Raw genomic sequence first — 25,817 nt, 5'->3', positions numbered from 1 at the left:
AAATTTTAGTTTTAACGCGACGCTATATCAGCGAAGTACTTCTTTCACATGTTTAGATTAACATAATATTTTTAAAAAATAACTGTTTGAGCAATTACTTGCAGAATTTAGAATGATTTTTTTCACTTAGAATGAATACAGTGAGCCCGCATTGGACATCCTGGAGAAAGAAATTGAAATGTATAACTGCAATGATGTTTGGTTTAACAGCAATAGGCTTGCGTCAGTTGGCGTTGCACTCATGTCCAGACAGAACTTCTCTCGACATGAGCGGATCTTACTTCAAACTGTTCTCCTTTCAGTATTTCACTAATCTCGTACGTAATTTGGTACGCCTGGTTTATTTCAAAACAATAATGGTCGAGAGGATTCGTCTTGCTGACGACACGATACCTCGCAATCTGCAGGTCTTCGGGCCGAGCAGCGGTCGCTTGGTAGGCCAAGGCCCTTCAGGGAGTGTAGTGCCATAGTGTCTGTCTGTCATTTATTTCAAGCATTAGTTTCATTTTGAAAACTGTATTTTATTTTCATTTCGTTTTCTCTCTTGCCAGAGAAAATCTGTTTAAGAGGTGACGGATGAACTACGATGATTCGAATTGAGAATGGTAGGAAAAACGTTGTCGAATGAAGGTAAAATTGAAAAAAGTATGGCAAGATAAAGGGCTAAAAAGGACTTATAAGCCAAAAGAACGCTGAAGAAAGGCAAGAAAGCAGAAATAAAATCCACCATTTTCTGGCCTACAGTGAGGCAAAACGAACATATACTTCCGTATATCTGTCGACACTCGCGAAGAAGAGGACTTTTCCTCAACTTCCGAGCTCTGATAACGGTGAGTGTCTCTCAACTTCCATCAAGTGAACTGTATTGTAGTAGAGAACGGGACAGCACTTGGGTCACCTTCCCACGAGTCTCTTAGCCAAAGTGCAAGGAGATAAACAATGCTGGGAACACGTGCGGACCGTACAACTACCGTACAGTACATGGCGGCTTTCTTTTTGTTTCCGGGCCGCTCTTCTCTCCTCTTCTCTTCTCTTCTCTTCTCTTCTCTTCTCTTCTCTTCTCTTCTCTTCTCTTCCCAAAACCTATTCATTCTTTCGTTTCTAGTCTTCAGAAATGATCCGTTTTAGTGCTTCCTCTTCAAACGACTGTGGACTCTCTTGTATGGTGGATCTTCTGCAGTGTAATTCCAACTTCTCCCGCACTTCCGCCTTGGAGGTGCTCTTCTATCTCAAGATATGTTTTCTCTTACCAGGTGTCCCGCATTGCGACCGTCACTTCCCATCAGTCATCTTCTGCGATTCCAAAATTTTCCTCAGAATCTTCCCGAAATCTGGACACTCTTTTCTTTGAGGAAATACTCCAAGCTATGCAAACTTGGCCCCGAAAAATATCAAAATAGGGATGCAATTTTAATGACGATGCAGACGTTCGTTTCGGGATAATTGGTGGCTAAGCGGCAAGTCGCCGCTCAACAACACTGGTATCCCTTATACGTTAAATAGAGCTGAATGTCTCGATTTCAAATTAATATTTTACTTTTTACACGTATACCCTTATAGGCACGCAAATTGACATGACCAGTGGCTGTCACATGAGTATCAAAAACTAAAGAAGTATGTGAAAACTGCACTCCTATCAATGATTCTATCTCAATCTAACCCATGAATATAGGAGATACGAGAACAGTGTAGAAGACTGAAAGAGGCGTGCGAAGGTGAAGTCCGTTTGTAGATATGTCGTACAGTTTCAGAGCAGGTCTGCACTTCCAGACGTGTCCATGCTTATCTATATAAACTAGCAAATGTACCCGTGCTTCGCTACGGTATTCTACAATGTATACGGATATCGAAGTAAATTGCTATACATGAAGTGAATAAAAAAATTAATTGCCTCTTGGCGCTATCCTAGAAAAAGCATAGGGAGGTCCGCAGACGTTGTCTCCAATGTGAAGTGCGAGTTGCAGAGTTGTGACGATAACGAAAGGTCCACTTGTCTGCCGCAATTCACTATGCGTAACGTCAGTCACAATTTGATGGGTAAATTTGTTTATAATGGGGAGCACCTATACCTAATGATAAAGAGAATCAGGTAAAAGAGTTTTTAAAAAGTGCACGCTCCCTTGCCTTCTGCTAGTCAAATCAAGAAGGGAATTATGCATTATAGTGGTACACAGGCGTTGGAGAACTACCCCATTCCTATTGCTAGTTAAAGTCGATGTGGGGTGTACTGATTACAACAGCAGACGCCCTCCTGCTGAGACCCACTATTGATTTGTAAAGTATTAATTACAATGTAAGACACACCCCTTTCTAGATCGCTACAAATCGACTTAAATTAATAAATGTAGATCGACATACGGAAGTATATGCATGTTCACCTTCATTTACAGAATAACTGCTGCTAAACGGTGCATTCATATTGAAAAACGGATTGTATAAAAAAGACGACTCTGGCCTCATTTAGCTATCTAAATGGCTGGCCCTATGATATTTCCTCGTAGCTCATCTATTTAAAGGCAAGATTATTTTAGAATCGTTGAATAGGGTGAAATTTGTGTAAGGTTTTCACACAGTGAATTACTTTGCAGATACTTATACGACAGCTTCAAACATAGAATTTGGCTGTGTGGGCCAATATTCGTGTAGAATTTAATGATCCCATCTTTCCTATAAGTGACTCAAACCATCAATTATACGTATACAAAGTGAAAAATTTAGGTAAATCCAGAAATAGAGCCAAGTTTAACATAAGGGATAGAGATACGACAAAAAGTCATAGGACCAAAGTTGTAGACCACTCCAAATTGAACAGCGATTGTGCCATCCGTTTTGTGATACGACTTACCGTTTAGCCACCAAATACCTCGAAAGGAAGGTCTGCACCATCATTAAAATTGGCTCCATATTTCGATATTTTTGGGGACTAAAAAATAAAATTTTTAAACATCTCTTAAAATTTCCATCGGTTACAGGCAAAAAGCTATAATTTTGCCAAATTTCTATTTTCTAACTCGTCTGGGAGATTGTGTTGCCATCTTGATATGGGGGAGGGGGTTAAAAATTAAGACTTTCAGGAAACTTTTAAGCCCATGAAACCTATAGGTTATCGTTCAGGATAAATATCACCAACTGTGTTCTTATGCAGATTTGAAACTCCCAACGTGTCCCTCTCAGAGAATTTTGAGAATTTTAGATTTTTCTAGGGATCCTGAAGTCATCAGGTTGTCTGGTACCAAGTTTTAAGTTTCTAGGATGCCTAGAATGGTCTCATTAACTCACGTCTGTTTTCATTTTTGTGCCTTAATTTATATTTATGTATAGTACAGTATATATAGATCGCGCCAAACTGACTTCTATTTATTAATATGGATTATACACTGACTGACAGAGCAAATGCAACACCAAGGAGGAGTGGTTCGAAAGGGATGAAAGTTGGGGAAAAAACAGGGACGGCACGAACGAATAATTGATGTTTATTTCAAACCGATATGCAGGTTACACAATGCGCACGGCATCGACTCAGTAGGATGTAGGACCACCGCGAGCCGCGATGCACGCAGAAACACGTCGAGGTACAAAGTCAATAAGAGTGCGGATGGTGTCCTGAGGGATGGTTCTCCATTCTCTGTCAACCATTTGCCACAGTTGGTCGTCCGTACGAGGCTGGGGCAGAGTTTGCAAACGGCGTCCAATGAGATCCCACACGTGTTCGATTGGTGAGAGATCCGGAGAGTACGCTGGCCACGGAAGCATCTGTACACCTCGTAGAGCCTGTTGGGAGATGCGAGCAGTGTGTGGGCGGGCATTATCCTGCTGAAACAGAGCATTGGGCAGCCCCTGAAGGTACGGGAGTGCCACCGGCCGCAGCACATGCTGCACGTAGCGGTGGGCACTTAACGTGCCTTGAATACGCACTAGAGGTGACGTGGAATCATACGCAATAGCGCCCCAAACCATGATGCCGCGTTGTCTAGCGGTAGGGCGCTCCACAGTTACTGCCGGATTTGACCTTTCTCCACACCGACGCCACATGCGTCTGCGGTGACTATCACTGACAGAACAGAAGCGTGACTCATCGGAGAACACGACGTTCCGCCATTCCCTCATCCAAGTCGCTCTAGCCCGGCACCATGCCAGGCGTGCACGTCTATGCTGTGGAGTCAATGGTAGTCTTCTGAGCGGACGCCGGGAGTGCAGGCCTCCTTCAACCAATCGACGGGAAATTGTTCTGGTCGATATTGGAACAGCCAGGGTGTCTTGCACATGCTGAAGAATGGCGGTTGACGTGGCGTGCGGGGCTGCCACCGCTTGGCGGCGGATGCGCCGATCCTCGCGTGCTGACGTCACTCGGGCTGCGCCTGGACCCCTCGCACGTGCCACATGTCCCTGCGCCAACCATCTTCGCCACAGGCGCTGCACCGTGGACACATCCCTATGGGTATCGGCTGCGATTTGACGAAGCGACCAACCTGCCCTTCTCAGCCCGATCACCATACCCCTCGTAAAGTCGTCTGTCTGCTAGAAATGCCTCCGTCGACGGCGGCCTGGCATTCTTAGCTATACGCGTGTCCTGTGGCACACGACAACACGTTCTACAATGACTGTCGGCTGAGAAATCACGGTACGAAGTGGGCCACTCGCCAACGCCGTGTCCCATTTATCGTTCGCTACGTGCGCAGCACAGCGGCGCATTTCACATCATGAGCATACCTCAGTGACGTCAGTCTACCCTGCAATTGTCATAAAGTTCTGACCACTCCTTCTTGGTGTTGCATTTGCTCTGTCAGTCAGTGTATATTTCACCCGCTTCCGAAGTGGTTCTAGGGGCATCTTACTCCCACAGTATGTTTTCCAGGTAGTAAGTCATACTTGAAAGTCATTCTGGAACATACACACGTCTATTACTTTGGGCATTCTTGACCATTTATTTTTTCACCCTTTCTCATCCTCTATGCCAAAGAGGGGCATTTTTGAAGATGGGCTTTAAAAATCCGGTATGTTACTATTCATCTCAGCGACCAGGAAAACTATGGATTAGGCAGTATATTAGATTATTATTATTATTATATCTCACTCCCTCTCCCCCCTAAAGGGGGTTAAACTTTGAGTTTAAAAAATCGGGAGTGTTACTATTCATCTCAGCGACCCCGAAAACTATGGCTTCGACACTATTTTAGATTATTTTTAAATCTGAAACCCCTTCACCCCCCCCCCACCAGAAAGGGGGATGAACTTGAACTTGTAAAATATCCGGGGTCTCACCATTCATCTCAGCGACCCCGACAACTATGGATTGCCGCCGTTGCTCCTCCACAACAGCCAGCTCCTCAACCTACGCTGCAAGATCTCACCGCCGTAGTGAACCAGCTCGCCCAGAATATGAGAACATTGACAGAGCATTTTTTAGAAGACGCTCCGCAACTCGACGACTCGGGAGGCGACATGGAGGAACAGGAACAACCTTGGCCCTTTCGCAACCTTCGTCCCAACACATACAGCAAGGGCCTCGAGACGCCACCCGACCAGAAGGTGTATCAGATTGCGACCGCATTGGAGGCCATGCTCCACACCCTGCCGGCGGGCCGGGACCATCACGATTAGTTGGTTCTGCCTCCTGCCCCGCTGAACGACTGCCCAGAGCCAACTGCCCCCTGTGCTTTTATAGCCGATTGGCTTGCACCCCCCCCCACTCAAATGGGAGCAGAAATTTGACTCTTAAAAAATCGAGAGTGCCACTATTCACCTCAGCGACCCCAAAAACTATGGATTAAATTTTATATTACAATGAAAAATTACATTGAAATAAGTTAAAGGTCGAAACACGAAGAAATAGTGCTTACCCCAGAGGCTGGCAAACCCAGCGCGTTCGCTCGCAAGGTCGGTCAGAAGTTAAAGACGCGGAAAACTTGCTTCTATCTCGCAACGGAGCCAGAACCCCGAAAATGGTCCGATCACCGAGTGACCAATGGGTCAATCGGATTACTCCTGACATCCACATTCACCAATTAAAGCTCTATTATTCCGAGCAATGAGGTCTCTTCTTTCTTGATGAGGTAAGTTCGAGAACATTTCTTTATGCAATGCTTATTTCGTCATCAAAAAATACACTCGGCAGTACATGCTGCCTCAAAATTTATACACCAGTTACAACAAAATTTCACATAATAATAATAATTTAAGTATAAATTGTTCATTAATGTTCATGATTTGTTTTCCGCACAGGTTCAAAATGATTTCACAATAAGTCAATAAATCAACAGTTTACACATCCAAAATTAAATAAGGTACTACATATTTTTTTCAAAATACAATGGTGAGATTTCGATGGCTACTTTCTGTCCCAACCGGCCACACAACCAACAACACTTGATCAGAGGGATCTTACGTTACATCGTTCTGAAGGAACGAAACTGGGAAAACCGAGCTCGATAGCTGCAGTCGCTTAAGTGCGGCCAGTATCCAGTATTCGGGAGATAGTAGGTTCGAACCCCACTGTCGGCAGCCCTGAAAATGGTTTTCCGTGGTTTCCCATTTTCACACCAGGCAAATGCTGGGACTGTACCTTAATTAAGGCCACGGCCGCTTCCTTCCCACTCTTAGCCCTTTCCTGTCCCATCGTCGCCATAAGACCTATCTGTGTCGGTGCGACGTAAAGCAAATAACAAAAAAAAAAAACTGGGAAATACAGGGAAAGATTAATTCAGTATGAGTTTAAAAGAAACGTCAAACACTGAAATTAAATAAAAGTGATAAATCACTCGAAAATTCTTCTTACGAAACCAACTTTCAGGTTATGAAACAGTTACGTCGTTAAATAAGTTAAAATATATGTTCACAACATAAAACAAACAACATGGAATCTTTCCCACTCTACATAACTACAATTACAAATCTGTCCACCTACACTTGTCCCCTTAAGTGATCGGTAGATCAATGTCTCACCTAAATAATGTGAATAACGTGAAGTAAAAGTAAAATATACCAACTGACGCATCGACTGTCAACACACTGCACTATCACAACATACCGTACACCCAAACAACCAATCTCGAAGTAAAAGAAAAACACAATGTCAAATGGAACACAAAAATTCATCGAACTTGAACGCGGCTAAGTAGTAGGGACTACTCTCCATTAGCCAAGTTTCCACGTGGGACAACATTTATGCAACGCTATTGTGGGAGGACCTTCCAGCTAGTAAGGATTATGCCGAAACGTGGCCTAATTAGTACCTGTATCCACTACTGCAGACACTAACATCGTTCAAGGCGATTCGCAAAAATGCCTAACCTATGACTCGGCTACGTACAGACGGCGTCCTAATCCTATCGTTGAACCAACGTTACAGTGTCTACACACCTCTAACAATAATAATATACACGCGGCATCCTAAATCTGTCGTTGAGCCAACGCTAAAGTGTCTACACACCTCTAATTATAGTTATATACACGCGCCATCCTAAACCTATCGGTGAGCCAACGCTATGGTATCTGCATATCACTGATACTGCCGGGCGAAATCCAGACTTTAACACAATGTCTGGATATTTAAATCTAATTCTCGTTGAAATTCTAACACATGAAGTAAAATTCGCTACAGAAATGAACTTGATCTGGAAATACTAACTATGTCCATTTCCTTTGATAAAGCGGGAAATCGAAATTAAATAACAGGTTTGAATAGTTCAATCTATCACTCATTAAGTTTTAACACATATCAAATCTCGTATGATATTACGTGATATTACTAAAAACAATAATCACTACCACCACGATATTCGCTGTAAAGCTTAGAGTGTGTGGCTTCAAATAATCTGCAATGTCAACATGTATCATTGTATACTCTCCAGTGAAGTCAATTCTCATCAAAAATCGCAGGATAAACTCTCAATCCAATAAATTCATTCCAATTAGGAATGTTTTCCGCCTCGTAAAGATATAGAATAAAATTCACTTTCCAATAAGCAAATATTATCTGGACCGTGTGTGAGAATGTATTTTGTTCGTGAGGTCACCTTATAACACAATCCACTTCGCTGGTATCAAATAGAATCGTCAACTTGACTTAACTGACGTTATCTACAGTCTTACGTAAAATAAGAAGCATGGGAGAACATTACTTGTACTTAAAACATGCGTTACAACTCACTCACCTGAATTTGACAACACTTACATTTTTGAATCGCTCTTTATCGCTACAGAACGTCGCTTCTTTTATACAGCCTGTCTCGAAAATATCACACATCAACATATTGCACCCTTGAAAATTGGTTATTTTTTGTATGGGAAGAATATTTTATTACTTGGGTGGAACAACGATTAAAATTATCATCCAGCGAGGTGATTTCAACTCTGCATTGTCTGCTAGCCAGCAGGAAAACAGGTTTTCCCCGTGCCGTGTGTGCGAGTCTGTTTTTTTTTTGTGCCTTGTTGAAGACATCAGAAGGGTGGCACGTGGACAGGAACCCGACCAGATTAAAAGCGATCACTACTTTGAGATTTTGACGTCATGATATTTAACCAATTGGACCGCAAGGTTAGCCTGATCGCAAAATCTCAGCCAATAAAAACTAATTAACAAACACACCTACGTCTTGAAGAAATAAATACCCATGTACTTGGGGAAATCTTTCTCTTTGCTCATTTTCATTCGCTCAGTGCTCATTTGGTCTTTGCTCATTTTCATTCTGTTCTGCTCAGTTGCTCAGTTGTCTACGGGAATAATTGTTCGAGCACATGTGTCATTGGAAACGACGTATCCGACGTGGAACATTTCCAGCATTTATTTGATGGAAAGATGATAAATTTTCTGCTTCTGAGGAAATTTTACGACATAGAAATATCGGAAACGCCGCAGTTCAGATTTCTTTAACTTTATAAACCTGAAGAAAATTTTTAAAGTAGGTAAAAACTGTGCCATCTTGAAGAATCGAGTGTGTGTTGAGTACTCTTTCTAAGACAGATCTTTTAGTTTCAGCTTTCACCAGAAGACGCAAGAACCCCAGCAATCCTGAAATATCTCGGAAGAATGGAACTTCAGCATTACGACGGAGTTTGTAATTGTCCTAAGTCCTCGCCTGCTGCAGCCATGTATCATTAAAATGTGAGGCATAATTCAGCCCGGGAGAGAATAACATCGGAGATGGATTTTGGTTAAATATTCACTGATCATCAACCGAGTCCAGAAGCCAAGTCTACTACAGCTAAGATTTCAAATTATACTTTTCTCTATTTTCTGTTGTAATCATTATGTAGACGTAGTCCTTGCTTGAATATTTGAGATCATTTCTAATAGTCTTTGTAGTTAGGAATTTCACTCTTCTTTCACTGGTGTTGGTAGATTTGATGTGTGTGAGAGTGTATTTGGGACCTATAATTTGTTCTATTTGAGTGAGTGCTTCGTGACATGTTCTCACTGTCCTATGATAAGTCTAGGAAAGTGTTAAAATATTTGACCCACGCGATAATAGTTATTAATTTAGAAAATAATGGTGGAATAATTTTTGAATTATTTGGGACAGAATATCGACGTGTTCTGTGAATTTAGGATTTTTCCTTGATGTTTTGTGGTTTACCATAGATTCGAGGTAGAATAGAGTCATCTATGATTTCATTAAACCATAGCCTGCGATGACGCGACCGCGCGCGTATAATAATAATAATAATAATAATAATAATAATAATAATAATAATAATAATAATAATAATAATAATAATAATAATAATAATAATTTGCATTATTACGGTCTAATAGAATGTTTAAAGGTCATGAGTGTAATTATTACTGTGCTTATAAGTGATTAATGTGTGCTATATTGAAGTAGATGTTGGCCTGGAATATTGGTCGTGGCTTGGATGTCCACAAATTTTGCATTTACTGTTATTGGTATATTTGAGACTTGTAAATGGATCTTAAGATAGGATTTTATTTGTGTGTCCATTACATGAGTCAGTTAAGGAAGAGAGTGTGTCTTTGAACATAATTTCTTCTTATGCAGCACATGTTGATCAATAATTTGTGATAATAAGGGATTAAAAATAACGTAGTCGTGACTCATAGACCGTATGCGCGAATGTTTATTTATCTGTGACTGTAGGCAGTTCTATGGAATTTTTAGTGACGATTTCTACTGTAAAATTATCCTGGAACATCGTTGTGGAATTTATTTCATTGGAAAAGTGATAATCCTATCACAATCACACGTCAGACGATCGAAATGATAGCCCTTGTCTGATATTGTCATCGAGAGAAGCTCTCATATTTCAAATAAAATTCAAAACTAAAAATCAAGAGATAGGATTCGATAAATTTGTTTAATAATATTACCGTGGACCAAAGCTTGAATGTGAGATGGATGAATGACTGATTTTACTTGTAATTGTGATTTCCATGGTTATATTTCGTCATGTTATGTGTACGCTGAGCGCGTAAAGTCTCGATTTTTTTTGTCGTTTTGTGGCGAGCATATTTGGCTCAATTATGAATCTTTAAGTGATTTTATGACGGAATAAGATCGATTAGGTTCTTTGCTTCGAGGGAAAATACTTAAGCAAGGATCGCGTCAATGAACTAAGCTCACAAAATGTAAAATGTTTAACGCTACAATGCGAGAAATTTAAGTCTTTATTGTGAGTTGTGCACAACACTAGGACAATTGACATAAAAATAAGAATTAAATGAGTTGGATATTGGATTTCAAAATATTTTTATTATATAATTTGAAGCTTAAATAATTAATTGAAATAATATTTAATTAACAGAAATGAGTTATTGGATTTTTCGTGTGAGGTAGAGTTTTGACTCACGGTTAAATGAATCGCAGAGTATTGTCAATTTAAATTATAATTCAAAAAGAAAGATATAATTCAGAATTTTGATATTTTGAGATAGGATTTTCTCAAATAATAATTTATTTAATTTCTTAGGACGATTTATTAAGACTTAATTTCGTATTTTTACAGAATGAAATTTTATGGAGAACTGTGAGGTGAATTCCAGCAGGCAAGAGATAAATAATTTATTTCAAGATTTTGGAAAATATTTATTGAATCTGGAAAGTGCTAATATTTTATTTAATAAATGTTAAAACCCATTTCTTTTTTAGTGTTTTCATTTGTCGTCAGTCCTTAGATTGTCCCTGACCCCTATAATTTAGCGTCGCCTGTAAGCGAACGTTCCGCCTCTGGGAACTTTTGCTTACCGGCTGAGCTGCCCGGCAAAACGGGGGCAATATGAACCCTGTCACAAAATCTCCTCTGCCTAATTATTCTCCTAATATTTCATTCATCACGATCCATTTCTTCTTACTTGATCAGATTTTAAGCACAAGCTATCTCATGACCAAATAACTTCAAAATGATCTAAAAGTGCCTTCTCCAAATTTTCTCACACTCTAGGAGCAAAATAGCATGCCGTGATTCCAAATACACGGTGTCACAAATTTAAATTTCCAAATGCCAAAAATGATCTTGCTTCACTATATTTCGATATAAACTGTAAATCTCGCTTACCTAACTGCTGAATGCATTATTATTATTATTATTATTATTATTATTATTATTATTATTATTATTATTATTATTATTATTATTATTATTATTATTATTATACCGGGTGGTACACCTCCGCGCCGCTAATTCAAACATTGCGCCAGTTGAGACTCCTCTATTGGAGGAAGCTTGAACTTTAACTTCCACATTAATGCTAAGATTTCTCAGAAAATGTCATTACTATAAATTTTGAAGAGTTCTGAACTGTGTCTTTTTCGATTTATTTTTGTTTTCTCTGTAGTAAGAAGTGTGAACATTCTCTCCTAGATGGCACTACTTAAGAACTACAATTGTGCACCCTTGTGCGAAGTGAAGGAACTTTTTTGGAAGAAATTTAGTATGTATAAGTTTGCTCTTTGAAACTTTCTTTCAGTCATTGTTTGAGTTGGCAATGTTAATCCTTTCGTTCCGCCAGTTTTGAATTTAGCCAATCCCGAATTTCTTTAATTAATTTTTGACCAATCAGGTGTATCTTCTCCAACATGGATATGTTGCTTGACCCTAGCCAATAAAGTGAGGGGGGTGTGGGTTCTCATTCATGAAACGTCTCGAATTTTCCGCGAGGGTATATAAACTGCTGTTTTTCTGGTCTCGGTGCCACTTCAGTAACATCTCTCATTGTGTAATTATGTAGCAGGGGGCGGGAAGCGCCTCTCCCTTCGGGCAGCAGTTCAACCACCAGGTAATGGCCGTTTTATAACTTATTTTCTTGCCAGATCAGCAGTTTAACCCTCGGGGCGGGTTCGAAACTTTCCTCATGTAACCTATATTTAAAATGTAAAAGACACTTCGTATAAATCCTGTTTTCTTAACTACAATTGGGATAGAGAGTGCCTAACCCTCTCGAGCTCCCATTCATTTTGTTTTGAGGTGACTACATTTTTATAACAGTTTCCCTTCTACTCGTAATGTCATAACATTTTTCAATCGTGTCACCTCCGTAGTGTGGGATTAGCCCTTGCATAAGTGGCCTAGTGCCAAATAGGTTTTAAAGAAGTGTCTTAGGAGTGCAGTTACGCCTCCTCTCAAGTTGGTATTTTGGGAATTGCCCTGTTTCTTTATTCAGTAGGCCTCAGTAGGTTGGGTATTTTTACCCCTGTTATTGTATGCCTGGAAGGCAGCTTGAAAGTCGAGCTTGGTGTGGCCTTTGATAGGCTTGAACTTTGAGAGCGGGTTGCTCTTTCTTAAATTTGGTTTCTGTGTGCCTCGAGCAGGCTTTACTGAGTAATAGGGAGCGAGTGCTCCTGGGCATGATTGGGGTTTTCTGCCCCTTTGTTAAACATTGTGTATAAGTAAAGATGGGCTCATTGCTCAGGGATTGTGTTTCTGGAACTCGAAGCCCAATATACATTAATAAACTGTAATGGTACATTCTTATTTTGTTGCTATATAAGCAAGTTCCTGCTGTACTTGTTATTTCTTGATCTTGAAAAGAAAATATAACCTTGTTGAATTTTAAATTAACTTTAATTTCGTAAGTTGAGACCTGTTCATCCCAGCACCTTCTTTCACCTCTAACTACCACGGAGAACTCCGTAAGAAGTGGTAGCAGAGCGTGGTTGAATGGGTCTCAAATTAGCCACTTTTGACGGCTAAACGTTGCTTTGCTTTCGAACTCTAACAATTTTTTCTGTCGCTGGACTTTTCTTTTTCATTTTTCAAAGCTTTTAAATTTTGGTCATCATGCCCGGCCCTCGCGATGCCCTCCATCTCAACTATTTGCGCAAGGAGGAGTTGGTCTATGAATTAACAATTAGAAATATGCAATCTGGAGGCACGGTTGCGGTAGACACCAATAAGCTTAGAGAGTCCCTTGATTTGCCCATTTCCATCCCCACCTTGGGAGAGAAAGAAATTGACGACTCTCTCTCCACGATCACTGACAATACTACTGAGCTGGCATCCGTGATTACCTTTTTTGAAGAAAATGACCCTTCTCCTAATCAAATTAAACGTGTGCAAGCCAGATTATTTCATTTTTCTAATAGAGTTAACGATCTGTTGTCTCTCAAGTTGAATGATTTTCAAAGGAAGGAAGCTAGTGCTGTTCTCGAAAATCTTTCAGAATTGTCCAGTAAGGTTACCCTATTATTAACTGGGGAAGTCCCTCCCAAAACCGACCAACCTGCTACGGTAAACGTAGTTCAAGAGGAAGAGTCTTCCAAAGGAGAAGGAAATAGGAAAGCTGTTGGAGCTCAACAAATCTCCGCCCCATTAGACAACGAATCTGAGCGTCGTACCTCGTTGAACAATGCACGTTCTGAATTAGCTTCTTCGCCACTTAAACCTTTACCTAATATGTCACCAGGCTTCAGCAGTTTGCCTCATCCATTAGCAATGTTGCTCAGAGGTATTTCTAAGTTTTCGGTTAACTCTACCAGTGACGTAATTTCAATCTTAAGGTTTTTGGTTTAGTTTCAGGATCATGCCCTCGTTTTTTCTCTTTCTCCGTGTCAAATTTTGCAGATAATTTACCCCTATTCCATTGGTGTCCTCTCAGACAAAATAGTAAGAGCCATTGCTGAACAATCATCTATTGAAAACTTCAACGCCCACTTGCTAGCTAACTTCATTCCGGCTAGGGCAAGGTCCTCACTAATTCAGAAGTACTATTATCGTGTACAGCGGTTGGATGAAAACTTGGCAGATTTCATCCAAGATATTAAGTTCTATACTAGGGAATTTGCTCTTCATTTTCCTGAAGACCAGATTGTTCAGGCTATAGTGGAAGGTATTTCTCCATCATACAGGTCATATTTGTGTTTTGGGTCGCGTCCTCAAACGTTTGCTGAATTAGAGGCTATGGCCGTCTCAGCGGAAGGAGTTAGATACGCCGATACCTTGCGTGTCGCGAAAGAACCCCCTCCATCCTCTAGTAGTTTTCGGCCTCCACCTCGCCGACCCATCACACTCCGTAAATGTTACGCTTGTGGGTCGCCCGACCATCTTCGGAACAAGTGCCCATCAATCAAGTCTAGTGGGACAAGGAATGGAGCAGGGTCATCTCGAGGCTGTTTTAAATGCGGCGCGTTTTCCCATATCGCCAAGAATTGCCCAAATTCTAATAGCACCCCCTCCTGCTCGACTTCTGGTGCAACTTCCACCAATGCCAATAATAATAAGTGACTAGTGGCGTCGGCTGAGTCGGCGAACCCTTCTTCTCGAGGCTCAGCCCTAAGTAAACATACGAAAATTTCAGGGAAAACTCAGGCTTCGAATGTATCTTTTGAAGGCACTAAGGAATGTCTTAGGATTGCGGTGAATAATGAGCCTATAACTGCTCTTTTAGATTCAGGCAGCGTTTGTTCCATTATTTCGGCTGAATGGTATTCGAAATTGAAATCTGTTTGTAAATTTCCTGACTATTGTTCGTCTTCGGTTCAATACGTTTCGGCTAATTCTTCTCCATTAGAAATTTTAGGCTCCTTAAAAGCCAAAATTCGTATTTCTAAATTTACTTGGAAAGTTAGATTGTTTGTGGCAAAGCACTTGTCTTGCCCCATTATATTGGGAGCGGATTTCATGTCTTCTACTGGTTTAGTGCTCGACATCCAGAGCAGGTCGTGCACATTCAAATTTGCTGCTAATTGTAAAATCCCTTTGTTAAAGTGTAATTCTGTATCGTGTTCATCTATTTCGCCTACCCAGGATGAGATGTTGTTAGATCTTAGACATCTACCTGAGGATCAGGCTGATAGTATTCGTAAGCTGTGTCAGTCGTTTCCAGAGGTGTTCTCGGATACTCTTGGTGTAACTGACCTTATTGAATACAAAATTGAGGTCACGGATTCGATTCCTGTCCGTTTTCCACCTTATAGGCTATCTCCACCTAAAATGAAGGCATTGAAAGAAATCATCGATCAAATGTTAAAGGATGGTCGGCGTATTCTTCGCCTATTTTTCTTGTCCCAAAACCCCAAGGTGGCTTCAGGCCTGTCATTGATTATAGGGCTCTCAATCGGAAGGTGGTGTTACAATCTGTGCCCCTTCCTGATCTTCATTCTTGCTTTTCATGGTTTCGTAAAGCTAAGTTCTTCACCATCTTGGATCTGAATCAGGCCTATAATCAAATTCCTCTGGCTGAAGAATCGAAACATCTTACAGCGTGTGACACGGATTGGAATTTGTATGAACACAACCGCGTGCCTTTCGGGCTCCCCACGGGAGCAGCTGTACTCACTAGACTGCTAGACAGGGTCTTCTCCGACATCAAGTTTGAGTACTTGTACCACTATCTGGATGATGTCGTCGTATTTTCGGAGACCTTTGAAGAACACCTAGATCATCTGCGAGAAGTTCTCAGTCGACTTCGTACGGCTGGATTAACCGTGAAGTTGTCCAAGGTTGCCTTCGCTAAGCCCTCTATGTCTTTTCTAGGGCATATTGTGTCGCCCGATGGTGTTGCAGTCGATCACTCCAGAACACAGGCCATCCGTGATTTCAAACCTCCCAAGGACATCAAAGGTATTGCCAGGTTCATTGGTATGGTGAATTTCTTCAGGAAATTTATTCCTAACTTCGCTAATAGAGCGGCGCCCTTGAACCTTCTTCGTATGAAAGGCATCAAATTCGAGTGGGGGCCTTCTCAACAAGCCGCTTTTGAAGACCTGAAATTAGCTCTTTGTAATGCCCCTGTTCTTGCTATGCCAGATTTCTCGAAGAAATTGATCGTCCAACCGACGCGTCGTCGTCCGCAGTAGCGGCAGTCCTTCTTCAAGAGACCGAACTAGGGAGGCGACCCATCGCCTATGCCTCTAGAACTTTATCGGCTCAAGAAGCCAAGTATTCCATCTACGAGCTCGAAGGCTTGGCAGTCTTATTTGCTTTAGAAAAGTTCCGTCTCTATCTCGAACATGTCAAATTCGACCTGGAGACTGATAACCAAGCCTTAAGTTTGGTCTTAGCTAGGCCGCGTCGTACTGGTCGCATACCCAGGTGGGCCATCAGAATTTCTGCCTTCCAATTCGACGTGAGGCATATTCGAGGTACTGAAAATGTTGTGGCAGACGGACTAAGCCGTATGTTTTCCAATAATGTAGAGACCCATGAACTGGTTGATAGTTCTTCACCTCCTGAGTCCATACGGCCCGAGGTTAATGCCATTTTAACTGACGCTCCCATGTTGTTTAGAGATCTTGAGAAATATCAACGGGAAGATCCGACGCTGGCTCCCATTATGGAAACACTTTCTTCTGGGGAACATGTTGTCCCTTATGTGCTGAGGAATGGTGTTCTATGTTGCCCATCGAGGCATGATAAGAAGATGAAGGTAGTGGCTCCAGCTGTTCTTGTGCCAATGATCTTCAAGTACTATCATGAGACCCCATTAGGGGGGCATTTAGGCATTTTCAAAACCCGGGAAAAGATCCGTGAAATGTTTATCTGGAAGGGTATGGACGGTGAAATTCGTGAACTAATTAAAGCTTGTAAATCTTGTTTGCTTACTAAACCAACCATGTCCACCAAGGTAGGCCTTTGGTCTTCTCATCAAGCGTCGCGCCCCATGGAACGTCTCTACATCGATTACGTAGGACCCTTCCCCCAGTCAAAGGGGAATGCCAATAAGTTCATCCTTGTATGTGTAGATGGTTTTACAAGATTTTCTTGGTTATTTCCAACTAAGCTGGCTACCGCCCAGTCCACCATCACTTGTTTAAATTCCATTTTCGCTTCTTTTGGTCCGTGTCAATATATATTGTCTGATAATGCTAAAGCTTTCACCTCCAATCTCTTTCGTAAATTCTGTTTTGACCTGTCCATCTCTCATGTGACAACTTCTGCTTATTATCCTCAACCATCTCTGGCTGAACGGGTTAATCGTAATCTGAGGTCCGTGCTGATTGCCTATCATCATGAAGATCATTCTAGGTGGGACACGTCCCTGCATTGGTTAGCTTTTACTTTGAACTCGGCTGTTCATGAATCCCATAAGTTTACTCCAGCTTCTTTGATGTTCAAGTTTGTTCCAAACATGCCGCTCTCTAACCTTTGGTCTCTGAGTGACATGCTACCTGAGACAATAGATCCTGATAATATTAAAGATCTTTGGAAGAAGGCTAAAGCCAATCTTAAAGTGTCTCATGAAAAGGTTAAGGAAAGATATGATCGTGGACGGAGACCCACCCATTTGCAGGTAGGTGACCAGGTGATGGTCAAAAATTTTGTTCCCGCGGGCAAGCTTGCCCCCAGATTTCATGGGCCGTGCATAATCCTTGATTTTCTTACGCCGGTTACGTTGTTATTAAGCAATCCAGCCACCGAGAGGATATTTAGGGTTCACCTGTCGCAGGTGAAACCGGTGTAGCTTCCGCGCTAATGTAGCTGATTTTATAATTGTTTTAACATTTTGAAAGTATTCGGAAGGTTATATTTTTTTTGGGGGGGGGTTCATTTTGAGGCCTTCTGCCCTTGGAATCAGGTTCTTTGTATTTAAGCATTTATTGTAAAACCTTCCTCGACCAGTTACTCTGCCATCCTGTCCTTACCATGGCCATTACCACGCTCCCGTCTCCTGCTCAACAACACACAGTGGCTATTTAAATGAAATAAATATTTCCACGCCGCTGGCGTGTACTGTACCCTAAAATCATTATGGTCCAACAAATTCTGCCGCCGAGATCTTAATGTTTCAGTGCCCCCGCAGCCGCGCGGCGCCGTGCCGTTCCTGGGGTAGAGCACGGGCCCGATCTACTTCAGGGAGGTCAACCAGTGTGCGGCGAGCCGGAGCCCTCCTCCCGGCCAAGGCTGATGTGCGGCGCACAACCTGCAACTTGCCCGCGGCCTGTAAACATTCGCCGCGGGTGCGGCGTGCTTCAGCACCACTACCCTTCTCATGGTGGGGGCGAGCGGTATCTCAGGGTACTTGAGGGGTCCGACCGGTCTCCTCTGGACACATGCAGCGGCGTCTGGTCTGGCCGTCAAACTTAATCAACATTGAATGTACTTAATCAGCTACATGGACATTTCATATCAACAATGACTACATTTTTGATTCAACTACAATATTTGGTGGACTTAGAAATTTTTTTGTTCCTTTCAAGAATTAAGAGTTTTCCTTCTGAATTCAACGACTACAAGCATAAAGACATTACATCAAAAGTTACTACAAAGAATTTTGAAACTGGATCAAACCAATCTAAGAAAACTTGTTTGTAAATCCTTCTGCAATTAATTTCTATTTCAACATCATAACTTGGACTTTGTTTTGAAACAAAATTTGGTGTTCTTCTGTGTTACCCCTTGGAGGGACTTTTGGGGGGGGGGGAGGTCTGTACCGGGTGGTACACCTCCGCGCCGCTAATTCAAACATTGCGCCAGTTGAAACTCCTCTACTGGAGGAAGCTTGAACTTTAACTTCCACATTAATGCTAAGATTTCTCAGATGATGTCATTACTATAAATTTTGAAGAGTTCTGAACTGTGTCTTTTTCGATTTATTTTTGTTTTCTCTGTAGTAAGAAGTGTGAACATTCTCTCCTAGATGGCACTACTTAAGAACTACAATTGTGCACCGTAGTGCGAAGTGAGGGAACTTTTTTTGAAGAAATTTAGTATGTATAAGTTTGCTCTTTGTTAAATTTCTTTCAGTCATTGTTTGAGTTGGCAATGTTAATCCTTTCGTTCCGCCAGTTTTGAATTTAGCCAATCCCGAATTTCTTTAATTAATTTTTGACCAATCAGGTGTATCTTCTCCAACATGGATATGTTGCTTGACCCTAGCCAATAAAGTGAGGGGGGTGTGGGTTCTCATTCATGAAACGTCTCGAATTTTCCGCGAGGGTATATAAACTGCTGTTTTTCTGGTCTCGGTGCCACTTCAGTAACATCTCTCATTGTGTAATTATGTAGCAGGGGGCGGGAAGCGCCTCTCCCTTCGGGCAGCAGTTCAACCACCAGGTAATGGCCGTTTTATAACTTATTTTCTTGCCAGATCAGCAGTTTAACCCTCGGGGCGGGTTCGAAACTTTCCTCATGTAACCTATATTTAAAATGTAAAAGACACTTCGTATAAATCCTGTTTTCTTAACTACAATTGGGATAGAGAGTGCCTAACCCTCTCGAGCTCCCATTCATTTTGTTTTGAGGTGACTACATTTTTATAACAGTTTCCCTTCTACTCGTAATGTCATAACATTTTTCAATCGTGTCACCTCCGTAGTGTGGGATTAGCCCTTGCATAAGTGGCCTAGTGCCAAATAGGTTTTAAAGAAGTGTCTTAGGAGTGCAGTTACGCCTCCTCTCAAGTTGGTATTTTGGGAATTGCCCTGTTTCTTTATTCAGTAGGCCTCAGTAGGTTGGGTATTTTTACCCCTGTTATTGTATGCCTGGAAGGCAGCTTGAAAGTCGAGCTTGGTGTGGCCTTTGATAGGCTTGAACTTTGAGAGCGGGTTGCTCTTTCTTAAATTTGGTTTCTGTGTGCCTCGAGCAGGCTTTACTGAGTAATAGGGAGCTAGAGCTCCTTGGTATGATTGGGGTTTTCTGCCCCTTTGTTAAACTTTGTGTATAAGTAAAGTTGGGCTCATTGCTCAGGGATTGTGTTTCTGGAACTCGAAGCCCAATATACATTAATAAACTGTAATTGTACATTCTTATTTTGTTGCTATATAAGCAAGTTCCTGCTGTACTTGTTATTTCTTGATCTTGAAAAGAAAATATAACCTTGTTGAATTTTAAATTAACTTTAATTTCGTAAGTTGAGACCTGTTCATCCCAGCACCTTCTTTCACCTCTAACTACCACGGAGAACTCCGTAACAATTATTATTATTATTATTATTATTATTATTATTATTATTATTATTATTATTATTATTATTATTATTATTATTATTATCATCATCATCATCACTGTTATTATTTCACTTTATCACACTTATAATTGCTATCTTTATAATAGTAATAATTATTATTATAACTGTATCGGCATGAACGGATTTTACTGATTTTCATTGTAATATTTAAGTTCACATTTTAAGAAATGTAATACAGTTCAAAGCCTCGCGGCATAAACAACAGACAATCGCACCTACAGTGTTTCCTGGAATACCAACATGATACATTATCGTCATTGCAACCCACGTAATTCTACACACGCCACATATAGAACCCGGTGTCATGACTTACTAACTAATTTAAAGGCACAAGAATTTACATTTCTAACTACAAAGACATTCTACTTATATTAGACAGACCTGTAATTGTGTTGAATGATGTGGCGACATTTTTGGCTGCATTTAGCAAGCCAGCAACCACCGACTTAGCCCTTCATCATGATAGATGGCATTTTTCTCTTAGAAACTACCTTATCAATTACACTGACTCTGCACTTGTCTTGATGTAATACAAATTAATTTTCTTGAGCCTGAACTAACATAATAACAAATTTTATTGTACACATAACACAAAATGGGCCACGTCGTTCGGTCTCGACTAATGTGACCTTGGAAAGCTTCTAACCTTCCTGACCAGCTATTCACCAAACGTGAATGACCATGGGACACCGATACTATCTCTCACAAGAAACCAATGGTTTTCCCTTACAAATTGTCAAAATAACCGTATTATTAATAATTTCAGTGAGATATCTGGGACTTCGCTGTCTTCCTCCCAGAAGTTCATAAATCCTGTAACTAGCCAATATAATATTCTCTCCTACCAGGATGAAATGTCCTAAATAAAAAATGTTTAAATATCAAAGTTGCCTCTAATCCTCATTGATACTTTATAAATTTCTCATCTCTCAAGCCAACTGGCTTGTGAGATTTCATACAAATTTCTCATCTCTCAAGCCAACTGGCTTGTGAGATTCCCATGTCTGGCTTCCAACACTGTAGCTTGACTAGTTGATGTCGACTATCACAGATTCGTCACCTTGGACTGAAAATCGCTCACTGCACACTCCCGTGGAACACAGGGGACGCGTTACCTATCATTTTGCAATCGTTCCATCTGATAATCGCTGGACCGATTTCTTTGAGACTCACCCCAGAGATTCCGCCCATTTTTCCAAACACAATGGTGGTGTTCGCTGATTTCTCCGGGCGTAGTTAATTAATTCCGTTTACGATGATTCCCGCGTATTTTGACTGTATGTCCTTGACCCGTGTAACTTCACTCTGCCGACAGGCATGCTAACTTCTGTCTGGGCATTATTAGATGTATCCCCCCTGTGAAGTTAGCTTCATCAAATGTTTCCCAAAATTCTTAATGAATCATTTCCTCGCTAATGACAGTACCAAAATCTCTCACAATAGGGGTAATTAGCCAGAATGTTATTGTTAATTTCCCGAGGTCTTCCCGATTTCGCTCGATGTTTAGTGAAGTGACAAGCCACGGACCTGAGGCTGTTTTCTCCCTCTAGCGGTTGGCTCCACATAGCCGTGCGGTGGTTCTTTCAGCAATGTAGAATTATGGGCTCATTATTACAACACTTAAATGCTTCTATTTTTACCTCACTGCCGCAAACGTTGCACACGCTGTATATAGTTTTTGAAAATTCACCCTTTGGAAGGGTGAAGGTTAAAGACGGGGAATTTGATGATACTCTTTGTTCTGGGGTTGAGTGCTATTATATTTAAACGCTACCCAGAATAACATGTTAAGAGGACATTATAAGTTATAGGGCTGCTTCACATCGCAGAATATAATTACAATTGTAGGGATGGAGAAAGAATACATATCATTTGTGATATGTAGCATCTGTAATGCCTTTATATCATTAATAAAACTGGATTCAATCTTTTTGTCTTTCAACATTCATCTTAACAATAATATCGATCTTAAAAATGCACATTCCAAAGCTCAGACAAGACCAACAACTATATATCAGGCCTTAATGCAGCTATCGATATTAGCTAAAAAGGCGACCCGATCGGTTTGTTTAAATGTAAGCATGAGCATGTGCGAAGCATCAGTTTAGTTCTTTTTCTTTTTTTTTGTTGGTTTGGTTTGATTAGGAAACGTCAGTGTAGAGATGTATTTATTGAAATTCGGTTTCAAAACTACTTTGATATATTAGGACGTGTCGATCGTATTGTGTGCCTGGATGTAATTCATATCACATCAGATGCACTCACATTCAGATGTATTTAATGCGTCGTGATGATTTCGTAGTTAAAGATAATTTATTAGGGTGCATCAAATATTCGAGGATAAATTTGTGAATAGAAAGGATGTTTTCTCTGTAGTTGATGAGCTATTTTTTTCCGGATAAGGCCAAAACTCTGTATTGGTGCCTATCCTAGTACATTTCTCAATTACTACACCTTTTGAGGTTCGTAAAAGTGAGGTTATAAAAAGTGATAAAGCTATTTATTTTATCTGTGAATGAAGATTGTTAAATTAGTGGACAAGGTATCAACTGATGTCCTGTCACTGCAACTATTTATGTGGCCAACTATTTGGGTGTTAAAGTGCTTTACACGAAAATGCATATGCCACCAGAGAACTTCAAATCGATTATCCTATTGATTATCTGAAGTGAAACAGATGTAGTATATCAGTCTGGTGAATCATTATCAGAATAACTGTTATGAGAGAATTGAAATTCGTGACAAGGTTAATTTTCTAATAAATTTCTTGAACGAGGTAGGCCATTGTATTTAAAAGCGAATGGTGATAGAAAGATTATTCAAAGAAATGTATTTCTAAAACAAGTATTGATTTAGAGGAAGAAGAATTACGGTGTGGAATAATTTACCAAGGGTGCCCCCTACTACTGTATATGAACATCATTTCGAAAAATTCCAACTTGTTTGGAATCATTTAAAACTACGTAAACAATTGCTACGTAATCTGCCACTTGGACGAGAGCCCTAAGTTCAAATAATTCGTGACTGATTCAGTGAATTGAAACTGCCACACTTTGAAATACATCAGATATTCCACCGGGACTGTCATTTTAGAAGGCAATAGTATATTACCTATTTCCTGGACCATACTAGCTCATAGAGAAGACTTTATATTTTGAATTTTTCACATTGCTTATCTAAATATAGGCTATTTCTAGATAGTAGTTATGTATTACCTAAAGCATTCTGTTCGTACTTATTTACCACTTATCAATTTAATACGATATTCAGAAGGTTATGTTTATATATCCCAGGCTTGTTTACATGCAACCGATGCGTCGGTCATGTTGATTTTGTATTAAGGTATGATACTATTGTAGATGGTCTTGGCTCAGAACATTCAAAGAGTATATCAGCTATGGAATAAATAGTTGCACAGATTCTGTACACTTTTAGTTGTATTGTCTTTGTTGGTGAACTGATGCACATCTGTACGTGTGTATCCTAATTCGATGTCGTCAATGTCGAGAGTTCCAGTTAAATTACAGGACGTATGATAACTTTTAAAGGTTTGATGGATGCAGTGGGGAGCTGCAGAGGATTCAACGTATTTCCTTAGCGTGTGTTTCAATCAATCCCGGCCATGATTTGCCTTGTCGTACACTACCACGGGGTCAACCCTAGCCTTGCTGTGGTTTCGGTGTCCATTTGAGAGATCACACTGTTCGGGTAGCCACAGTCCAGCGGGAGTTCATTCCCAGTTGAAGCCGACTGCACTGAATTGGCTGCCTGGAACGCGTTGATAATCCTAATTGGCGCATTTTTCGCAGATTTCTGTACGCCCTCTTAACCCTACCTGGGGAGGTTGATTTAGTCCTGTTCGACTTTTTAATGTTGACAAGATTTCTTAGCAGATAAAGTACGGGTACTACGAAAAAATAAGCAATTTTCTCAATTGTGCCGAAAGTTGAAGGGTTAAAGGGCCTGGAAATGTTTCAAATTGTGAGTCTTGAATAGCTCTATCAAAAAAGAACAAATTTTGAAAATCACTTCCGGCCTGACTGCAGTTCACAGCCTAAATCGCTTTTTTTCTTTAATCGTTTCATTTTTGATCCTAGTCCTAGCCAGGTTGTGTGATGTGTTCCTTGGTTCAATATTCTCAGGTATTGTTTGAATTTTTGAAAAATATCCACACCGAATGTAGTTATAGGGCTTAAGTGAAACTCTGCATTGACTCACGTTAGCGCTCGTAGCGGTAGAAAAGGGCAAAGTGCTAAGCTAATCGACCGGATAACGATAATTGAGAAAAGGATTGTGATTTTTAGGAATAAATAAAGAATATATTCTCACACTTTATTATATTTATTTACGTGAAATTGATAGCTCGAATTCTTAAACACTGAGTTGCTTTTCTGAAGAACTGTGGAATTTTTCTTGAACCTCAGTCCATTTTTGGACTGTAGGAGGCTGTTTTCCGGCTATTGGTAGGAAGTATAGTAGAGATACCGGTAGCTGTGGTTGTAGTGTCTAGCTTCCGTAACTGGAAGACTTGACCAAAACTTCCCAGGATTCATGATGTGGATGCGGTTGGTTCGATGTAAACTGTAAGGAGGAAAAATCATCCTGTGGTGTTGTATCCTCATCCCTGCCTCGGGGGAGGAGTCCCAGAAAACATGCTACTAAAAGGTTTATTCTATCTCTGGTCTATCACAGCACTGATTCGCGTTTCCTCACTTACTTTATCTGTAGTTTGTATTCTCAGGGAGGAATAACTTATATGAATTTGTAATTGGTAAGGCACAAATTCATAATTCCACTTAACATAAATAGTTATTACTTGTGTTTTGGCTGATAACAATGTCAACCAGTCAGATAATACAAGTATTCACCGCATGCTAAAGTGTTATTTTCCAGACTCTTTTCAGTATGGAAAAAAGGCAATTTCGTCATTGCATGCAATAAAATATAACGATATTGATTTTATAAAGGTGAAACAACGTCTCACCATTCTCTCTAATAAAAATAAGAGAATTATGGAAAATTAAAAGAAACGTGTTATTTAACATTTAAATAAGCTTCTTTCTAACATATCTGAGAAAAACTAATATTTTTTTCACTGATGTTTACGACCCCCAAAATAGTGCTGTAATGACGAACTTCACAGAGCAGTCACTTCAAGTAACCGAGATAAATCATAACTACACTATGACGTATAACATAGCTGTAGGGCTCTCTAAAGACTAGGTATGCTCGCCCGCCAGTTTGGTTCATTCCTGCGCTGCGCTGGTAAGGCAGTTGACCGCCCCAGCCTTGTATATCCCTCTTTTTTACTGTCCTCCACGCTAGAAAATAATGCTAAACTAACATACTGTAAAAATACTCATTCTCAGTATTACTCAAACGGTTACTCAACATAAATATTAGTAGGCTATATTTCGTACATCATTGTGTAATGTTTACTCGAGACGGTGACTGTAAA

The sequence above is a fragment of the Anabrus simplex genome, chromosome 10 (assembly GCF_040414725.1).
Source record: "Anabrus simplex isolate iqAnaSimp1 chromosome 10, ASM4041472v1, whole genome shotgun sequence".
Lineage (NCBI taxonomy): Eukaryota > Metazoa > Arthropoda > Insecta > Orthoptera > Tettigoniidae > Anabrus > Anabrus simplex.
This window is presented reverse-complemented; position numbering follows the sequence as displayed.